Below are 22023 nucleotides of genomic sequence, written 5' to 3'. Positions count from 1 at the left end.
TTGCATCCACCTTCAACACGTGCAATTTTCATCTTGGAGACCTGCAAAGCTTAAGAGACATGAAGATACATATTTACAAGAGTTTACATTCATTGGGAGATCCTTTCAACATGGAAACAAAACATAATGCATTTCTCTTGCTCTCAGATTACCCTAGTTTGGGGTTTTGACAGATTTTAGAAAAAACAAGATATCTTCTTCTATATTGCACCAAACCAGATGAAACCACTTGGAAATAGAAGAAGAAGAATTCATACACCATAACAAATAAATTTTCAAAGAATATGAATAATATTTGACAATTAACAAACCCTTAGAGAAGACTGCCACGTGGAATAACACAGAAAAGTGCAGAAAACTTCAAGATTCTTATTAATTTATCCCCAATACATTCAACAACAAACTTGATTTGACCTTCCCAAGGTCTATTTATGCATCCACATGGTGGTTAAAACTTATCCAACTACATTTCAAACCATGTGTACGTTGGGTACAATAATGCAACTTTTTGTGTAAATGACACCTTGATAACTTTGTGACAATATTTTGCAACATTGACAACTTTTAGTTCTAAACCTTCTTATGACCCAAAACTCATCAAAATAGGTCCAAATAGGTATAAAAGACCCTTACATCATATTAGGCATAAAATTTGACCCATTGAGACACATTTTCCACATATTGACAACTTTTACAATGTTGACATTTTTTTAGTAACTTCGACAATTTGACTCAACTAAGACTAGATCTAACATCTAATGGTCCTAATGACCTTATTACAACATAAATGGTCTCTCGAGATCTTATTTACATCCTTGACACTTCAAAACACAAAATGTTCACATTTAGCCTCATAGAGGCTTGAGGGTAAGTTAGGTGCTCCTGCACCTGTTGGAGAGAAAACCAGAAATTAGGACTAGATTCTTTCACAAGAAGAGTTTGCCTACAATAATTCACTAAACAGGAGTACTAAAAGAACACCTTTTTATATTGTTACCAGATAACACCCTAGAGTGATATCATAGTTGAGAGACATCAGTAATGAGGTTAAAAGGAGTGCAGAAGCAGAAGAGTTTGTAGAACATATGAAGGCAATGCATACTCAAGTCAAACAACATTTGGAGGATATGAACAGTAAGTATAAGGAGAAAGTAGATTAGAAGAGGAGACATAAGGAATTTGAATTTGGAGATGAAGTGATGGTTTATCTAAGAAAATAAATATTTCCAGTTGGAGCCTATAATAAGTTGCAAATGAGAAAGTTTGGGCCTTGTTCTGGAAATGCATATGAAGTGAAGTTACCAGATAGCTTTGGTATTTCACCTATATTCAACATTGCAGATCTACATCAATATCATGAGGCAAAATTAAGTAAGGATGATGTTGTAGACTTGGAGAAGTAGATACTTTGAAGGGAACTCGACCAGATTGAAGACATTCTGGATAGTAGGATTGGACCGTAACACCCGGGGCAACCAATACAAAGATTATCTTGTGAAGTGGAAGGGCAGGCCAGTTGAAGATTCATCATGGATTTCTCAGGTAGAGGTAGACCGTCTTGGTTTTCATCTGACCCCAAAAAAGTGAGGGACTCAATTTTTCAACAACCTTGGATGTCTGATGTGGGAGCATCTCTGGTTCTTGGCAATCTTGCATCAACCAAAAACATTTTCTTTTAGTTTGTTTCATGATTTTCGGTTTGAACAGTTCTTTCTATGTTTCATTTATTTTGCTCACCAGATCTTGCGGAGCTGGATTTTTCTTATGGACATGTTCATCTACCTTATCCTGATTTCGTGGGATGGATCTTTTTCCCACAAGCTATCACTTTCGGAACCTGAGATAGTATTCTGGCTTAAAACACTAGAACTACCTGAACCTATTTGCTATTACTGAATATTGCGGATCACTTCCGTAGCTTGGAGAGATTCAATTTGTTGTTTCCAATGTTCCTTAGCATATGCCAGACCTTTCCTTAGGTTTGCACTTCATTCTATGGATTTTTTCAAAGGATCTCTTTAGCGGAGGTTGACCTAGTTGTTTTACACGTTACATCTTGTTCATTAGTTATTGTTTCATCTTGGGCTGATGTGGATCACCCTTGACCATATAAATCAATTTAATTGGGAATTTAGAAATTATTTATCAGAACATAGAAGATAAATCGGAAGGTTAAGAGGTCCGAAGTTGGCCGATATTGTATTTGAGCATGTATGTAATTAGGCCTATGAGCCGTAAGCTTGCACATTGTTGGTAGATTGTAATCGAATTTCATGATATAATAAAGTCTCTTCTACATTGCCTCTATCACATTGTGTTGCTTCTATTGTGTTAACTCTTGTTGCATGGTCTGGATTGTTCTCTTTGAAGACCCTCCTGTCGTGACTACACCAAGAAGCAAAGCTTCTTCCTCCTCAACTCATTTTGTGTCTCCTAATCCATCCTAGGAGGAGGTGGTGTACCCCTATGATGTGTAGAAGACCTCTAATTAGGCTTCGAGCCTCTAGAAAAATTCTTATGTGAGTGATAAGAAGTGGGTGGTGGTGTGGTGTCTAGGTCTAGGGTAATCTATATGGCCTCATGTAGGGTACTAGGCTTGACCATTCCCTGTAGTTTGTCATGTAATCCCTCCACAAATAACATCACCACTCATTTTTCTGGCATCTCAAGGACCATCACAGTAATACATTGAAACTCATTGATGTAAGTTTCAACATGGCATATTTGTCTCAATAGTGCTAGATCCATGTAATACAACTCCACATCCTTGCGGTCAAATCTAGAAATCAACCACTCGATAAACTCGGTATAGGAGTGTATAAGTCCATGGTTTTGGGTGACCAAACCATGGTGCCACCAATCATAAGCCATACCCTCTAGATGCAACACTGTGAATTATATGGCCTTTTCCTCAGGCATAGGCTTAAGTGACAAGTATATGTCCAATTTGTGCACCCAAGCACGTGCACTCATCTTCCCAATACCCTCAAAAGTAGACAAAGAGAGCTTCTTGGTATCCCTCTATAGGTCATTTTTCCCCTGCTGATGGGGGTGTCTATCATCCCACCTCATGCTATCTCTATGCAGTGAACAGTACTATTGGAGAGGGAATGCCTCTCTCAAATGGGCAGGTAGGCTGGCCCACTCATCACTGGTCGCCATTACCATATCTTAAAATGCAACGCCTCCTAAGGGTCAACTAGGGGTGGCTCATCTCTAGGAGGGAAATGAGGTTGCATGGGTTTGTCTATTGTACGAGTACGAGCCCTCTCATGTCTATGGGAACCATGAGAAATGTCAAACGATGATGGATCTCTACTACTGCCACAGTTGTGAGCTATAGAAAATGACCTATCATGCCTGTCACACCCGGCATCCCAAATCCAATATGTCCAAAGCATCATGTAACCTGTCAAGAGCCTGCACAATTCTAGGCTAAACATTATCCAATGTTCTCAACAACTCATTAGGGTCAAGGCAGTTCTGTCTGTGATTAGGTCTCCTACTACCCTCCTGATGATCCCCCATATCTGCACCTACTAGGTCATCGATATTAATGGCTAACTGACGGGATCCTCTCCTGCAGGTGTAGTATGTGTAAGGTCCAAACTATCTGCAATGCATGTAATAAGCCACAAAACCCTTAAGATACCACTGAAAGATCCCCAACCCAATTCTGACCAAATTTGATCCAAACCAACTGTTTGTTTTATTCATAAAGTCCTTTGGCCAATGTATGTTAAGTGGGGGTTTGACTGATTTCTCTGTTTTGTTTGAGTTTTTTAGAGTTTTTTAACAATGTTTTGAATGCTAAGTGAAAGAAATAGCTGATACAATATAGAATAATATATAACACATTAAGAAGGCAATTAAGATAACTTTCTTTCACTTAAAAGGACCAATGTGCATACCTTTAATTGAGCATAAAAGTTTGGTATAAAATTCCAACAGATAGAATATAAGAAATCAGCTCTAATATTAGCTACAACTCCAAATACACCCTAGGGTTTGATACCCTTGTTTCCAAAATGGAGCGGTTGGTTGAGAGTAAGTTGGAAATGAGTGGTGATGACCTCTAGGAGGTCTTCCCTACAATTAATTGATGGAAACCTGCCCTCAAACTGATAAATCTGCACTAAAATCCCCAATGAAGGATACCAAATGCAAGTTGAAGCTAAATATTGTTGTAACTTATCACCTAGAGAGACCGGTTTTCATCCAAATCTCCAAATTCTTCAAGAAGTTTGTGTTCCTATAAGCTCCAAGCTACTAAAATCCTCAAGCTTGCTGATGATCTAAAAATTGGAAGCATAAGAATGAGTCCAAGTGATAGGCAAAAATGATTTTATAACCTCTCCAAGAAGTTCGATCTGATTGGGAGTTACTATTTGGCCTTAAAATGCATAAAATATCCTTGAGGGTCTAATTTCTCATTGTGACTTGGCCCCCTTTTTTAAAAAGACAACTTAAGTTACTAGGATGGGGGCAATTTTCACTATGTTTTTCTGTTACTATTCACATAAGGCCAACCTTAGTATTTCAATTTTAATCATGAATGCAACTCTAGAACTCCGATCTGAAAGGCTTGAAAAGCTCCCAGCTAGCTCCACAAACCCGGTTAGGTCCCCCAAACCACCCTGTTGACCTATACAACCTTGATAGTAGCCCAACCTCTGCTAAAATCTGAGATGCCTAAGGAGGGGACATTACATGAGAGTATTCCTACAAGATAATTTTCTGGGAAGCAAGCCTTATGGGTGGTGCTATCTGCAGTTTAGTATTAGAAAATTACTAATTATCTAGCATTACGCTTTTGAGTGTCATGTTTTGTGGATAAGATAATTTGGTAGAGGATCAAGTTTGTTTTGTGGATAAAATAATTTGGTAGAGGATCAAGTCAATCAAATTCTAGGATTTAATGCTAAAAAAAATATCTTAAATTGAAGTGGAGAGAATATGCACCTCTAGAAACCTCTTTATTTAGAAACTCCTATTAGTAGTTCTCTTAAAATGAAAATGTATTTAATAATGGTGTTGAAGAATTCTTCAAGATCCCTTATTGGAGATTTAAGCCTTTTGAGGACCAAATCAGTACACATGTTTAATTATTATTGAATATATTTATTTGTTTTTAATACTTGCTTACATACAAACATTTTACAAGATTTGCATTAATGGATTGACCAGTAAGAAGAAAAAAAATTAAAGCCTAGAGTGAATGGTCTTGTTTCTTGAATTAATAAATTTTCGTTTCTTAATGCTTACATGGAGATATTTGTCAAGACTTTAATGAGGGACTTAGTAGGAACAATACTTATATTCAATTTTAGTATCGTACAACTTGATTGACTTTTCCTTTAATTTTTTCCTTAACTATGCCCTCCATTTTATTATTAGTATTATTACAAGTACATATTTGCAAAACATTTTTCACCACATCATCTTCATGCAAGAGCTATATTTGTATTTGAAATCTTTATTTATTGTTTCTCATTTGTTAGATGACAAATCAAGGGAAAGTGAGTTGCCTTAGATTTGTATCTTACGAGAGGTTGAATTTCAAATATGTCAATAGGCATGACTTTTTTAACAAAGACATAATTAGTTATTAATTCATAATTTTTAATCCATTTGATTGATTGTGCATATCAAAATTACAAGTTTTACTTATAGAATCAGTTTAAAAATAACATCACTTCTCAAAAATTGCATCTCCCCTTATTATATCTTCTAACATGAGTTTTTGTAGGTTAGACTTCATATGTTGAGAAGAAACAGAGGAAGCATCTAAGTAGGGTGCAAAAATCAAAGGTTTACTAATACGAGAGATAGTACATGCACTTCACCTTGAAAAAATTTTCCTCCTCAAAAGTGTCTTAAAATGACCTTTGGATTTAACAGATGAGCTAGTAACCTATAAAGTTCAATTGTTAAGTTCTTATAGCTACCTAGATTTTAACTAGTTATACCAAATTTGAACTTTGTGTTCACTATTGCATATATAATGACGGACTTTTCTTATTTCTCAAGAGTGATAAACAACTTAGGAGTTTGTATGCATAATCTACTAAACCCCATGGTTTAAGTAGCTAGACGAGGCAATTGCAATTGGCATGTTGTAGTTTTCTTCCAATTCCAACTGTTAAGTGTTTATAGCTACTTGGATGAATACATGCTATTATACCAAGGATTAGAAATGGTAACCATTATGTTTGTACTTACCCATATTAGTGATTCTTTTGTGGTGGTGTTAGTAAGGCAGTGGGGATAGCAATATGCACAAAATGGTCGAAAAAGGCTTCGATAATTTTTTTAAGCAAATATATCAGCAGGTTATACAAACTTTTTCAGCATTTCGTGTGCAAAAATGTGAACAAGATTATGGAAAGGCTGTAAAAACTATTGACCAAATGTTATAACCGTTCAATTTTAAAAACTTAAAGCAGTGTATGGAAAAGAGATTAGATCAATGAAAAAGACAAACATCACCAAAGTCTATTAGAATAGCTTCCCTGGAATTGTTGATTGTAAATCGAAAAGGTAAGATGGCAAGGGGAAGTGAACATATGTTTGATTCAATGTATTATTGTTATATAAAAACTGATTTAACTTGCTAAAAATGCCATCAATCAGGAAGAAATGAATGTGAAAAGGTAAAAGATACAAGAATATGAATCGATGGAACATTGACAAGAGGCATCGATGGTGAATAAGTGCAGGGATTTCATGGGAATTAAGTGAGATTTTCAACTTAAGAAAGAATAGGCATCGATAGAGTATATCAATAGATGAAGAAAACATAGTATGTGTTTGTAGGGAGATGACGAAGTGGAGCGACTGTGTCCCAATGGAGGAAAAAAGAGTCGTGCAAGAGGGTAAAAACAATTGAAAAAGGCTTGTATAAGAAGAAATGGCTACTACATGGAAATAGATAAATTATGAAAGTTTAAATGCATGAGAAAGAAGTGTAAGCATATACAGAAGCTACATTGGAAAACAAAGAAATATTGAGAGCATCGAGAAGGAAAAGATAGGTGGGTGCGGAAAGCATAAAACAGAGATATTTTAGATTGAATAAAAGAAAAGAGGCAAACATGTATTAAGTAGAGATGAGTAACTAAAAAGTAGAGGAGTTCTTAATCTTGTCCATAAGAAATAGAGTAGAAACAATTTGAGGACAAATGATGACACAACCGAGAGAATAGAGAGGGCTACATTGATCTTGAAGGAAATTTAGAAGAAAGCAACCACACAAAGAAAAGAGGAAAGAAGACACAGTAGAGAAAGGAAAATTGCATGGTTAAGTATTAGGGAAAAAAAAGAGAAGTTCAGGGAGACTATAGACAATGAGAGCAAAGAGGATTCAACAAAATGTCATTTGAAGGCCGAGAATTGTAAAGATGATTTTGTTTTGAATTAACAAAATTTGAGTTAAATGGTGTTTAGTTGCAATATTGTTGTGTTTGTGATTTGTATGTGTACAAAACAAAGGCATCAAAAAAGGTATCTACAAAATTCTCATCTCTAATCAGATTAGTAAGTTGCTTCAAAGTTAAAAGATCGTGTTTTATCAAATAGAAGGTGCTAACTATGGCAACGAAAAACATAATATAAATACACAAAGAATTATCAAGCAAATAAATCCCAAGTTTTGAAGAAAAAAAATGTTCAAGAAAATCGAGCTTAGCACCAAGACAAAGAAAATTGTATAATGCACCATCACCAAGATAAGTAATTTACAAAGCATCGATTTACAAATTAAGAAAAATGAAGAGGTAAATATGCATGTACATGAATTGTATCAAAACTTCTAAGATGGAAATACAAAGAGGCTTCGATTCACTCAGGAGTAGAGGCAAATAATTTGCCAAATTCTTGCTATTGGCGTTAAGTTTGATATGCTTGACTAAGGTTATTGTAGACTATTATCCATCCTAAATTCTTAATTTCGCAAACAACAAGATATACACACAATTGGAACATAACTTTATGTGATTCTAGAAAGGAGGTCGATGCTAGAAAGGGCTAAAGAATTATACATAAGCAATTTTATACATTGTTATATTATATCTATCAAAGGACAAGTTGAACTATTAGATTGGTAGCTATTGTTTTGTTCATGAGATTTGTGTGTGGGTGAATAGAACAACGCTAGTCTAGGGTATTTATGAAATGTTTGAGTGATTGCTAAGGGCTGCAGGAAGTAACATTGAGGCGTGCATTAACTTTTTGGATGCATTCACTTCCATAATTTCTTAAGTGCAACATTTAAAATGAAATATTATGATAGTTGTTAAGGTCAACTGAAAGCATTATTGAGATAGCATAATCATATGCAATTATTAAGGTCCCCTATATATTTAGGTCCTTCCCACATATCATGTGTAGTGTTGCATAATAAAGGGGGGTTTGTTTTCAAACTTAAGGCAACATTTTTTAAATGCTTGAATTAAACCTATTTCTAGTAATTGCAAAACTATTGCACAATGGATTAGACCTATTTTCGGGTGTGAGATAGGTTTGCCGTAAAAATATGGACAGTCACGTCCACCATAAAAAAAAGCCTATTGGCCAAATAAAGAATGTATAATTTTGTCATAAAATATGAACAAGATTTGTTGATGTTTAGAAACATTTTCACCCATCCATTCCATACCATAATCAAGTCAACCCACCTAACCCATCCCATAATAAATGGTCCTATACTTAATTGGGATCAATCCTCTACCTAGGTTTTTTGGCCTGGATCTTTAACATTACATCAGAGTATTCATCATACTTGCATCATCACAATTAAATTCACAATCCACCTTCCATAATAAACTTTCCACGTCCCATAACAAACTTTCACACCCACCATCCATAATAAACTCTCTCTTGCAGAGAGTGACACTTTGACTAGAAACAAATAGTGTGTCATGCAAAACACTGAGCTTAACTAATTGTGAATCAATAGAAAAAAAACTAAGCTATCATAAAACCTAACTGATCAATTTCCTATCATTTGTAGCATCCTTATCAAACAAAGTGCCTTTATGGATACATATTTCCTAGAAAGAACCCTATCAGATGTCATCCCTTAATGGATACATCCTTCCTACAATGGGCATCCTATCAAACATAATCTTTATCATCCTATCACGAAACACTTATCTTTTTATTTGATTTACCTTATATTATGCTCCTATGCTACTCGATAATATTCATAAGTGATTAGAGGAGCAAGGATGGATCATGGTTTTTATTATTTGATTGTTTGCAATTTTTCTTGATAATATTGTTGGGGCAACTAAGTTCCTTATGTGTGAATGGGATTACATTTGGCATTATCGAATTATCTTGTGCAAGTTAGAGGTTGTCTAACACTCTCTTGAATTGGGATTAACATGCTTTGTGGTTACTTATTCACATGTTCTAACAAGGTTCTATTGTCACCTATATGAGTCAAGGCACTCCTTGTCTAAAACGTGTTTGTCTACGCAAAGGGATGGTTTCATTACCTTGGTCTTTCCATACCTTGGTCCAAATATATCCATTTTAAAAATAAAAAATTCTCTATGATGGTTTTTTGTGCACTAGTGAAAGTACAATGAAAGCTCAAAGTCTAGTCTATCTATCAATTCCCAATTAAATGATCAATCTCAATCAATCAATCAATCAATCAATTGAAGTTCTCTGCATCTAATATCCATCAACCCTTATCTACCATAAAATAACATTCTTGACATCTAACTAACCATTCTTCTATTTCATCTAGAATTTGTCATCTTCTTTCAAGAGATCATTCATGACTTTAATGCACAAACAATTTCTTAAGGGGCACCACATTAAGTCGTTGCCACGAGAGCATGCTGGGGTGGGACCTAAGCTAAAAATTTCATGATTTTTCTTTTAAGCAATGCTCAAATCACATTGTCCCAAAGAGGGGGAAAATGTAGACACTAAAAATTGTTCACAACCAACTTTTTTACTAACTTTTCTTCTTAATTAATTAAATAAATTTAATTAATTTCATTCCTCTAATTCAAATTCAAATTTCAAATTTCAAATTTCCCTCACATCTTGTAATTAAATATATTTTAATTATATAATTATTCTAATTGTCTTCTAAAATTAATTAAATTATTTTTATTATTTAATTTTTTTTTGAATAAAGGGGTAAAAAATTTATTGAAAATCAAACACAAGAATTACAAAGAGAACCAGAGCCCCGAGGCCCCAGAAAAGAACCACCAAACCAGCCCCAGATCATCTAGCTTCATAACCATCCATGTCCTCAGTAACAATCTTCTGCAAGTCTTGACAGTAATCCGCGGAGAGATGCTCCCAACCTTCAACTTTCCAATCACTACCATGTTCCGAGGCCCACTTGGCCAAACAATCAGCTGCTCTATTCCATTCATGAGGGATGTGGATGAAAGACACCTGCTCCATTAAAAAACTAATTTGGAGAATCTGTTGAACAATCCCTACCAATTGCCACTGAATCCCACTCACCTTCTGCTCAGTCAACAAGTTAACAATAATTTGTGAATCTGATTCACAAATTACCTTCCTTCGTCCCAACTCCCAAGCACGCTCTAGGGCATAGAGAATCGCAAATCCCTCCATAAAATTATTAGACTGTCACCCTTTATGCACCGAAAAGAGGAAAACCACCTCCCCCGTGCTATTCCTACCAACACCACCAACTCCAGCAGGGCTTGGGTTATCCCTAGATGAGCCATCAGCGTTAATCTTGATAAACTCATCCTGAGGGGGTATCCACCTTCCCACCCTTTGCACCTTCTTCATAGCCTATCTACCTCTCCTAACACAAGTTGAGGCAGGAGACAACTCCTGCAAACCAAACCTACTCACAATATCTGCCTAAGCTCTACCCAGAGGAAAATTCACCTCACATTTAGGTTCCACTGTCTCCCGGATCATAGCAATGATCTTATTCCAAACTTGTTGAACAAACAATCTGACCTCACGAAAGATCCTCTTGTTCCTCTCGAGCCAGATCTGCCATAGAATGAAGATGGGCCCAATATACCAAAAAGTCTGGAGGAAGGAGGACAAGATAGGAGGTCTACCCAAACTGCTCCAAAACTCCACCAGAGAATCCACGTGGACACGAGGATGCTTCCACACCCCCCACCAATAATGCCAAATAAGCGTAGAGAAGGGGCATCTGAAGAATAGGTGTGAGGAATCTTCCTCCCCATTACCACACAAAACACAGATAGAAGGCTCCAAGAATCCCCACTTGCGGATATTGTCCCAAGTTAGGCATCTATTCAAATCCAAAGTCCAAGAAAAGCAGTTACACTTCAGGCAAGAAACATTATTCCACACTTGTTTCTACTAGTTCACCTCTCTTCCATCAAGTCTTCGGTTCAACAATTCCCGGTATCCACTAGCCAAAATAAAAATGCCTTTAGGATTTGGAGACCAAGCAAGCCCATCCCTACCCTTGAGGGAGCTACAGTGTCTACTTACTAAAATGCCATGCAACTCAGCACACTCTTCCTCCATCCCAGCAACCGACCACTCATTAGGAGCCTTCCACCGCTCCAAATCTAGCCGCCCACACCTATAAACAGCCTTGAAGTCACTCACCCTTGACTATCCCGCCTCCAAAAACCTCTGGCATAGATTCCCAAGGTTAGGAAACTGATCAAGGATGAGAGGATATCCATCCCAAGAGTCGTTCCAGAAAAGGACCTCTTCCCCCCTCCTGCAAATCCAAAAGAGTCATGCCTTAATGAGAGAATCCCCCCTCTTGAGAGTATACCAGATCATTGAGCCCTTTCCCTCAAGCGGATATCTAAGGATTTCCTCCATCGGGATCCTCTGCATATATTAGTTGGCCAAAATCCTAGCCCAGCCTCGATCCTGCGCAACACACCACCTCCAGTACAATTTAGCTGCCAGAGCTTCCCCAAATAGAATAGATTGCCTTAAATCAAGCCCCCCCACCGACTGCTTTGGGCTACACACCAAGTCCCAATTGACAACACTCCATTTGGAAGAGGAAAAATTGCCCGCCCATAAGAATTGCCTAGCAAGAGAATCCAAACCCTTCAAGGACCACTTAGGAGCCACATGAAGCATACATCGATAGATCAGAAGAGCTTGAACCACCGGCTAAATTAGTTGAACCCTCCCATCAAAGGATAGCCATCTATAAGTCCAGTGTTCAACCTTCGTGCGAAATTTATCCAAGATACCCTGCCATGACTCCCTAGGAGGGTTACCAGGAGAAATAGGAATACCCAAATAATTCAAGGGCAGGGAGCCAACTTGGAATCTCAAGATAAGAGCAATCCTCCTTTGAATAGTTTCAGGAGTGTTGAAAAAGAGGATAGCAGATTTATCCTCATTGATCAACTGGCCTGAGGCCGCAAGATAAACATCCAAAACCTTATGCAGATTAGTAGCTTCTCTGATCCGAGCAAGTCCCATAAGGGTCGTGTCATCCACAAACTACAAATGAGACTGCGGTTGTAAGTCATTACCCCATCTCCAACCCTAAATAAAACCCAAACCCACATTATGCTTAATCAGCCTCCCCAAACCCTCAGCTAGAAGAATGAATAAATATGGGGAGAGGGGGTCCCCCTGGCGGAGACACCTAGAAGCCCCAAACAGCTCAGTATGGTCTCCATTGATAAACACAAAGAAATAAGTAGACGTAACACAACTCATAAACCACTGGATCCACTCATTAGCAAAACCAAAAGCCCTGAGGATCTTCTGAAGGAAGGACCATCGAACTCTATCATAAGCCTTAGCCATATCCAGCTTGATAAACATAGCTTTTTCCTTGGAGGTTGCCATAGAATGAATGGTCTCCGTAGAAATGACCACACCATCGAAAATTTGGCGCCCTTCCACAAACCCACTCTACTCCTTGGAGATAATATTCCCCAAACACTTCTTCAACCTATCCGCTATCAGCTTAGAGATTATCTTCTAAATCACATTGCAGAGAGAGATGGGGTGGAACTGGCCTAACTAGTCGGCCCAATCACACTTGGGGATTAGAGAAATGAAAGTCGTATTCAAAGCCTGAAGCATCTGCTTATTCCTCTGGGATTCCTTGACTACTTCCAGTAAATCCATTTTGATAATATCCAAGAACTCTTGAAAGAATTCAACTGGGAACCCATCTGGTCTAGGAGCTTTTCATTTCCTCATATGAAAAACAATCCTCTCAAGTTCTTCCAACAAAATAGGACCCAAAAGTTCCTCATTCATCTCCCCCGTGACAAGAGAAGGAATGCAAGCAAGAACCTAATTCTCCTCCACTATTTCCCCCTGAGAATCCTCCATGAAGAGGGACCGGAAAAATTGTAATGACTCCCTAGATATCTCCTGCAAGGATAGACACTCCTCACCTTTATCATTAACTAGAACAGGGATGGAATTACCATGTCTTCTTGCTTTCACTGAGTTGAAGACGAAAGTAGTGTTCTTGTCCCCCGCCTACAGCCAATCAATATGAGCTCTCTACTTCCAATATATTTCTTCCCTAAGCTCCCATTCCTCTACAACCTTGACAGCCCTGTCTTCCTCCCTAAGAAAGGCCTCAGACAAACCATGCTCTCTGATTTCACTGGTGATCCCATTCACCACAATTTGAGCAGCTTTCTTAGCATGAAAAAATGTTCCCGAAACCCTGGCGGTTTCACTGTTTAAGTTGAAACTTAACAAATTGTAGTTGCTTGGAAAAGGTGTACATGGCAGTGCCAAAGGTCGGCCTCCCTTTCCTCCACCACTTCGCTACAAGAACCTGCAAAGTAGGATCCCGAAGCCACATAGGTTGGAATTTGAATGAATGCGAGCGAGCTACCCGACCCAAAGAAGAAACCAACTTGATGGGCCAGTGATCTGACCCTCTCCAGTCAAGAATCTCAGAACTTGTGGACCACCTCCCACCAATCCAAAAACTAGAAACCAGAAAACGATCCAGCCTCTCTGTAATCCAATACTCTCCCACCCTCCTATTGTTCCAAGTGAACAAACCATTACTAGGCTTAATGTCAACAAGCTGCAACAAAGACATATTATCCTGAAAAAGGAAAGAAGAAGGTTCCAACCACATAACAGCCCCCTTCTTTTCACTCAACTCAAGGATGGCATTGAAGTCTCCTGCCATAATCCAAGGATGAAAAGGGGCCATCCTTCGCATACAAGAAAAATGAGACCATAAGTTTTTCTTACCCTGAAGATCTGTAGGGACATAGATGTTAGAAAACAAGATGAACTCCCCAATCTCAAGACTAGAGACAATCCTGAATAACGATGATCTGGAGGCAACCCACCAGACAAGGCAAAACCTTAAAGGGTTACAAAGACAAGCCACCCCTCCAGAGGAACCAACTGCCCTAATACACTAACACTCACCTCACCCCCATAGCTTCAGCACTAGACCCATCATACTCTCCACCGAAAGTTTAGTTTCTTGCAAGAATAGGACATCAGGTGACTAATTCCTAATCAAATCTTGAATAGCTTTTTGTCTAGGGCCATTGTTCAAGCCCCTCACATTCCAAGAAAGCATAATCATTTTGGAGGATTGGAAAAGTGAGAATCCAAAGTCTTTACTGACCCTGACTCAACCAAATTCTCCCCCATCAATTTGATCTTATCCAAATCCTTCTTTCTTCCAACCTTTGAGCTCTTCTTTGAAGCACTTTTCTTAATATATTTATGATGCAGACCCAAGTGAACGGAGGACTTATTACTTTTAACCCCAGTCGGTTCCAATTTCAAAGCTATCAGAGAACCCTCCCCCTCAACCAAATTCACCTCCAAACCAGGAGTGAGTCCCAACTGGACCCCTACTGGCTGATCCATCTCCATCTACTGGCTTCCAACCACTAGCAGGGCTTGGCTAGAGTCCTCAATTACTCTTTCCAGAGCCCCCCTTGATGCACCTTGATCCAAAGTGGTTAACCCCAAATTTACTTCTTGATGGCTAAGGTCATCCAAGGCCTCAAATCTGTTAAAGGTATCCTCCTCATGTCTCTCCTGTAAGGGCCTCTTTTGTCCTCGGTTCATGTTCTTTGTCTTAACTGAGACAAAACCATCAGCACCCTCAACCTCGACCGACATAGCAGCTTTCCCTTTATCAGCCCTATCTAGGCTCGAGTCCGACTGCTGAGGTTAGTGCACTGCCGATTTATATCTAGGGCACTTATGCTGTAAATGACCATACTCATGACACAGACGATAGAGAAATAATGTAACTGTTGAACCCAAGAATAAGAGCATGCACACATATCTATAGCATCTGGCAAAGGTTTACTAAGATCAATTTGAAAACAAATACGCACAAAGGTCATTACCTTTCTCCCTAGAGTTTGCATTGAAGATCCCACTGGCTTCCCAAGCAAAGCGGCAAGCATCCGTAGCACATCTTCCCGACAGCATTCCACTGGAAAACATGGTAAACGAACCCACCTTGGAACCCTATTTGGGAGCTCCTCCGAAGGGTTAAATCCCACATGCCAAGGTTTGATAAACAACCCCACCTGGTTGTAGAAATACGGGCCTCCTTCAAAGACCCTATTGTGATCCTCCATGCAGTTGAAATTAACCATGAAGTAGTTGTTTGCCAGCAACATAATCTCCATTTCCCCTTCCGGAGCCCAAGTCCTTTGTGCCCAGTTTTCCAAAAACTGCAAGGAAACCCTCATTCCCAAAAACTTGCAATATAGCGAGTGTTTTGAAAAGTATTCAACGTCTTCAGCTATCATCTCAGGAGGAATAACTAGCTTTGGCCTCTCACTGCATCTCTCCAGACAACCATTAATCTTCATAATGTGAGAGCTACCAGCACTCCCAGACCCCGATTTAGAGGAGAAAATATTATTGTTAAAAGTCTTCATACTAAGGGATGGTGACTTTGAGCCCACCATTGCACGAAAATCCATGGTGGGAGGTGCCTTCGAGGCCTCACCACCATTACCCAACATTGGATCTCAAAAAAATAAAAATAATAATGAGCCCACCCCCCAAAGGGCATACGAGAAGGTACGGCACCCAAGACCCCACCCCTCCCCAACACCACCGAGAGAAATAACCAGCCAAAGCCCCCTGCCCCACTGGAAACCCTTGGCCTGCAGCAAAACCGGACCCCCCCCCCACGCACAGGAAACCCCCACTCTCTGACCACCACTTCACCCCCACCCCCTCAGCCGCTCCTTCCCCTGCACCGTCCTCCACTTCCCTCCCCTGACGCTCCTGCACACGCATCCACCCACAAGCTAGGGCATCAATGCCCTAGCTCGGCAGCCTGCAGACCCCCGCACACACGATGCCATCCTTATTCTTTTCATTATTTTTATTATTTAATTAATTCTCCTTTGTACAAATAATTAAATAATCTATATTATTTATTTATCTTAATTATTCCTCTTTAATGCATAATAATCATTCACTTTGCTAAATTAAGCTCCTTAAAAAAGAAATAAAATCTTTTTTATTTGTTTATTCTTCTTATGCACTGAGTGAAATAATTTTTAATCATTTAATGCTAGTTATTTCTCCGCTTACACTTCTAAACTAACACTTGCTTTGAGTTCAACTAATTAATTATCCATCGTTTCCAATCATGAATCCACATCTCTCATTCATGCAATTAGTTAACTTCATAATTATCTCTCAATTCTTCTAATCAAATCTCATCCATTGATCTTCAAATCTTCTCCTCAAATCACCACCATTAATTCATATCAGAAAATCTATAAATGCAATCTCCATCATCAATCATTAACAACCACATTCTTTGAGCTTTCATTCGAACGTATCTATAATACGTCATGAAAGTGAGAAGAGCAACGGAAGCAAAAATGATGCTTGTATAAGGTATTATTGTTTTATTGTTTGGTTATTGCATTCATCATATATTCTTTATTGTTTGAGATTTAGAACAATAGTGTGTTTCTTAGTGTTTGTGGAATTCCATTTTTTATCTATACATTATTTACACATAATTTAACATTTAGTTCCAAAATAGATTAATTCATAAGTTAAGAAAAACTTTTAATTATCTAATTATACTAAATTATAAAAGTATCATTATATTAATCTAGACTAAATTTAATAGAAAAAATAATAATTTCCTTTAAATGTATATTATTTATATAAATATTAAAACATAAATTTGTAATAATAATTTAAAATTACTACATACACAAATATATTGATAGATAAAAAATGTATTAATGAATTTTATTTATTTCTATTTAACCAATTAAAAATTAGATTATTTACTTCACAAACACAAAAAGTAAGTAAAACATAACCTCTATTTATTTTATTTTATTATATTTAAATTTCAAAAATGATAAATTATACTAAATCCCATCCTAAAAGTTTTTGTTTTTTTTTTTCATAAATATACATTTGCCTTCTTCAACCTTATGCACCCCTTTTCTTCAAGCCTGAGATTAGAATTGAACTCTTAAATGCATTTACATTACACACAAACAAAATTGTTTGTGCATCTAAAATTGTGCCAAGCGATTCTACATGTTGGTTCCCCAAGTTGTATTCCAATAATTCCTAAATATTTACCTAGGTCTTATGCTCAAATATGGTAGAAGTCAAACCAATGAACAAGAAACATTTTCAATAATTTTTTCTTCTACACGTCAAGCATTGTAAAACCTAGGTGGGTTTTCCATTATGACACCTAATTCAGGTATACAACAAATCTATGACTCAACACTAAGAGATTGATTCTTGTATGCTTATGACAAGGATATGTGAATTATATATTAATATATTGCAAGCTCTTTGTGACCAATTAGTTTTAGATGCGATGATTTCAAACAATAGAAATATAAAATGGTTGATTTTAAGATTTGTCCTTTAAATAACAATTATTTAGGGTATGGGAGAAACTAGATTGATCAGTGCCTATTTAGGATGAGAGAGTCAATAAAACACACATATTTATTCATAACAATCAATGTACTACAATAGTCAATTTAGAATTATCAATTTGTGATTTGATTTAAAAAGGGATAACAATACGATCCTACTTCAAAATCTATTATATGGCAATAGTATTCTCTATAATCTTTAGTGAGAGAAATTACAATGTTGTTTGAAAAAAGACTAACAATGACAATAACACAAGTCCAACAAATGTGCATTGATGAACATTACAATACTTGATTATTTTTCTCAAAAGAAAACTTAACTTAATTGCGAATTTGAGATGATGCACTAATAACATGTTATTCATATAAGCTCAAATCAGTGTATGTAAATAGTTATTACAAAAATTTGCACAACCATTGACTATGTACCCAAAAATTGGACACAAAATCGATCTAGTCAATTCCCAAAATCTTCTCAAATTGCTTGAAATTTTCTTAAGAACGCTCAAAAATGGCAATGAAACCTCTTTTAAAGGAAAATAAATGAAAACGCATGTTGTTCTGAGGTGAAGTTGTCTTCAGATTGAACAAATAGCACTAGAAATGCAAATTGGGTGTCCCTTGTCATTACAAAATGCTACAATTCAAATATACAATGAAACTTAGAGATGTTGTTGTTAATCCACTCATGCGCATACTAATTTCATTCTTTGGCATGAAATTGTGCATTTCATGCCACAAAATGCAATTCTGAAATGTTATCAAAACTTATCAATGACAAAAAGAACATGTCCCTAAAGAAAACATGGAAATATATGCCCTTCTACACAATTGAGAAAATGTTAGAGGCCTTTTTCATTGCCAAAATTTAGGGGGTATTTACCATTGTAAAAATTCTTGGGGCATTTTCCATCATGGAAAATCAAGGGGTATTTTCCACTATGAAAATTCATGGGTCATGTGGATATATCCTTAATGGGGTGAAATTCTACAATGGAGGAATTGGGTGAAAATTATAGGAATTTGGGGGTCATGTGGATATTATGGATATTTAGGGGTATAGTGGATATATCCCTATTGGGGTGGAAATTCTACAATGGAGGAATATCCAAGTGCACAAGGAATTTCCACAATTGCAATAACTTTTACATTCCACTCCAAACTTCTTCAAGTTTGAAACATGGCATCCCTATCACTAGGGAAATCCATCAATTGTATAAATTCTTCAATTTTGTTCATATTTTTCTCAAATTTGAAACACGACATACTTGAAACTAGAAAAATCCTATAATCACATAACTTCTTCAATTTTGGTTAGATACTCCTCAAATTTGAAACATGGCACCCTTGACACTAGGAAAATCCCACAATTGCATAACTTCTTTGATTTCTGCAAGATTTTCTCCAAATATGAAACATAGATACAAAATTAGATGTTCTAAAAGATGGAACCCTTAACGATCCTCACACTTAAATTTTAGCATTAAAATAATTTGTGTACATATGTTGAAAAGGGGAAATGAGTGCAATGACTAAAACAGCACCAAATCATCGCAAACCCGTGAAAGCATTCTTAGATCAGTTATAAATGATGGGAAATGAGATGAGGGTATGAAAACATGCAGACTAATGCTATAAACACTTGAAATTGTCATGGTCACATCTCAACAAGTTGAAAATTTTTGACATGATTTATCTAATAGTTGATTGACCAAACTACATGAGAAATGGAAATGGTTAATTGTTACATAATGGAAACTAGGAAAAGGGTAGGGTTAAGGAAACTAGGAAAAGGTTCAATTTAAGAGAGCACCATCTAGGATATCCACATAATAATACAAACCTTAGAGTGTGGTGTTTAATACAGCCTAATTGGTGTAGCTTGTGCATTTTTCTTTTCATTTCAATCACCTCAAGTATCTATTCCTTCTTCACTACACCTTGGGTATGGTTCTTCAAAATTTAGAGAATCTTTGTTATTTTAGAATGCAATGTGATTCGGGAGACTATTATATCATGGAATAAAAAATTATATATGTTTTACATTTTTTAAATGGGGGTATAATTTTTTTCTTTGTAACCCGCATTGATTTTAGAATAAAGAAATTTAAAAAATATTTTACATGAAAAAAAAAGGAGTTTATGTTTAGTAAAGTGAGAACATTGTATTTTGATTATTGAGGCTATTATTTTTAAAGATTAATATAAAATTTGTAGTGCCCCTCCATGATTCGTCTTTCCTTTTTGTGCATTGATAGATTACATTTGCATAGCTTCGACTATTTTGTGATGGTATGATTGGGTTTTTATGGATTTACTTATGATTTGGATATTTCTTTATTGGTGATAGACATATTATATTTGCATTTGACATTATGATTTCATGAGGATGATGATGATATTCATAGACTATCATGATGATGGACTCTTATTTGATAATCTTTATGTGCTCATTTCTTATGTCTGGATTATATTGATGGTGATTTGATGATATCTCATGATGTACTAACCCTAATTCATGATTGTGATTCTATGTGATGTCTGATGATTGATTGTGTGATTGTCTTCGTGCATAGAGACAATTTCATATCACTCATTACGAGTGTGATATGTCGTCGTGATTCTCTATCACTTGTCTGCTTTATATGTATTGTATATGTTGTGTTTAGTGTTTGATGCAGGTTTGCAGGTACCAAACATCAACTCCACCTAGCTTCACAGGTCCGAGTGTGTCTCTATCCCAATGGCAAGTTGTAGGAGATGACATAGGTTCCCTCACACTCTCTAGATCTAAGTTGTGTACCTTGTCGATTGCGTCACGGCACAAGTTAAGGTTAGAGTCTTGTGTTGTGTTCATTTCCTTTGGCGTAAGATATTATGAGTCTATGTTTGTTCCTAGTTTGGTGATGTGTGATTATTTAATTATTAAATATTTATCTTGATGGATTAATGTTTAGGTTATTGATTTAATTTATTATTTGATTTAATGTTTAATTGGGGTTAATTATTATTTATTATTATTTATTGTTTAAATTACTTTTATTTTAATTGTTTTATTTAATGTTGATTAAAGGAGTTTTACATTTATTTTATTTTACTTTAATAAATTATTTATTTTTATTGGTGTCTCTTGATTCCCTATTGTTATAAATTATTTGTGGTTATTTATTTATTAATTGATATTTAATTAATTGATATTATTTCACTTATGTATTGGTATTTTATTATTGAATGGGTATTGATATTATTCATAGGTAATTATTTAATGCATGTAGCATTTCAATATATTGTTATTTGTAATTAATAATTATTTATGGGGAGAATAAATTATTAATTAATTATTGTCCAAGGGGTTGAGCTTAACTGGTTAAAACACTGGGTTCTCATGGTGGAGACCCAAGTTCAACTCCCAATAGGGACATCTAAAGAGGAATTCTAAGTTGTGACTCTTGGCCTTCTATAGGATGGGGAAGGTCTTGGGGTCAATCTAATCAAACACAATAATAATAATAATAATAATAATAATAATAATAATAATAATAATAATAATAATAATAATAATTCAAAGATATGTAATGGGGATGGGGCCCCCTACTGTGGTCCCACTGGTTCATAGCTCCAGTCAAAAGCTATTCAGGCTTCGGCCAATTACCTATCAAAAAAAAAATTATTAATTAATTATTTATGTTTCTACCTCTTTTGGTTAATTCAAATAATCTACCTACCCTTTTATTTGATTGGTTGGTTGGGAAGGTAGGTAAATAAATATATAATTATTAAATACCTTCCTCAAACTATGTTAAGGTAGGTATAATATAAGGTTTAATGGTTCAATATTTTGATTGGTGGAAGTTTTAAATAGTTTTGTTTTGATTTTTGAAATTATGGAGATACATGTGCATTCATGGGGGTTGACATTCTTGGAAATTTTTGGAGATCTTGTTTTGGAGAGCTTTGTCTTGATTTTGGAATCGAATTGTTGGAGGATTCTTGTTGGTTTTGGATTGCATCTTCAAATTTCAGCTCTTGTTTGCTTCTTATTCAGGTTTGCTTTGTGATTCTCTGCACTTCTTATTTGTTTTGGAAATATTGTTTGCAAAGTGTCTTCAAGAATGATTGTTGGGGAAAATGGGAATTTGAT

This window comes from Cryptomeria japonica, chromosome 6 (genome assembly GCF_030272615.1).
Source record: "Cryptomeria japonica chromosome 6, Sugi_1.0, whole genome shotgun sequence".
In the NCBI taxonomy this organism is placed as follows: Eukaryota; Viridiplantae; Streptophyta; class Pinopsida; order Cupressales; family Cupressaceae; genus Cryptomeria; species Cryptomeria japonica.
The sequence above is the reverse complement of the archived record's forward strand: the minus strand, read 5'-3'. Positions refer to the sequence as shown.